This window comes from Cervus canadensis, chromosome 9 (assembly GCF_019320065.1).
Source record: "Cervus canadensis isolate Bull #8, Minnesota chromosome 9, ASM1932006v1, whole genome shotgun sequence".
In the NCBI taxonomy this organism is placed as follows: domain Eukaryota; kingdom Metazoa; phylum Chordata; class Mammalia; order Artiodactyla; family Cervidae; genus Cervus; species Cervus canadensis.
This window is the reverse complement of record NC_057394.1, coordinates 33,179,815-33,181,038: the sequence shown is the minus strand read 5'-3', so window position 1 is coordinate 33,181,038 and position 1,224 is coordinate 33,179,815. Positions and strand designations below refer to the sequence as shown.

General features: G+C 42.2%; 1 non-coding gene across 1 annotated transcript; it reads left to right on the top strand.

Annotated features, from left to right (window-relative positions):
* The first annotated feature begins 675 nt into the window (after nucleotides 1-675).
* LOC122447675 lies at nucleotides 676-779 on the top strand. Its single transcript, XR_006271335.1, has one exon. It is a non-coding gene; the product is annotated as a U6 spliceosomal RNA (small nuclear RNA).
* The last annotated feature ends 445 nt before the right edge of the window (nucleotides 780-1,224 follow it).

Sequence of the window (1,224 nt, the reverse complement as noted above, 5' to 3'; positions counted from 1 at the left end):
AAGATAATAATAGATGTAATGACTATTACGAATAGTAATAGAGACTTCCAGGTGGCACAGTGGTAAAGAATCTGCCTGCAATACAGAGATGCAGGAGACACGGGTTTGATCCTTGGGTTGTGAAGATCCCCTGGAGAAGGGAATGGCAACCCACTCCAGGATTCTTGCATGGAGAATCCCATGGAGAGAGGAGGCTGGTGGGCTACAGGCCATGGGGTTTCAAAGAGTTGGACACGACTGAGCAACTAACACACACACACACAAATACTGTATTTTATAATTAACATGGGCATGTCGTAAATGTCTGTGAACTGTCCTAAAGACCAGCAGCTGCTCTCTAGTCTGCTCTTCTCTAGGAAACCAACTGGTTTTGGAAGTCACAGAGGATAAGGGTAGTGGTTTATGCTCCCAGACACAATTATTCTCTAGGCTGTGATGCTGCATGTCACACACAGAGGGTTTATCAAGTCTCCAGTGTTTGCAAGGACTGTGGAGCCTGCGTGCACCACTGCTTCTAGCGTAGATCTCACAATAAAGGTACACGTTTGATCTGAGCCCCTGGTCCATCTCTTGCTGGGTACCGAGGGCTCCCAGAAGGCCCAGGAGGATGAACAGGTGAGTTGATAGCAACACACTGGTGGAGTTCTGGCCTCTGCATCAGAAAACAATACTAAGGTGCTTGCTTCAGCAGCCTGTATACTAAAATTGAAATAATACAGAGATTATCATGGCCCCTGCTCAAGGATGACATGCAAATTCATGAAGCGTTGGGTATTTTTTTGTAAATCAACGATAGTTAAATAAATAAGCAAACAAATGAAAAAGAAAACATCTCCAAGACCTGTGTAATCTTAGGGAGTCACTTAACCTGACTAAACCTCAGTTTCCATATGGAAAATAGATGAAATAAAGTATGTGAATATTCATATGTCAAGCACTTAATGATGTACAAAAGCAAGAGATTTGCTAATTACCCTCATCAAAAGCTCCTCTAAGCCCAGAGGAGTCAGTCTGTCTGATTCACAGAAACTTCCTGTAATATTTTCAAGGGGCAACCCCCAGTATGAGAGCTTGCATAGGTTCTGACATTAATGTATTGTGTGTGTGTGTGTGTGTGTGTATGCCTGACACGTCTATCTCCTCTCCATATTTTACCTCACATCCTAAGAAATCCAATTACTTACTATATTCCTATCAGAACTAAATAAAAGATTTTATTCTAAT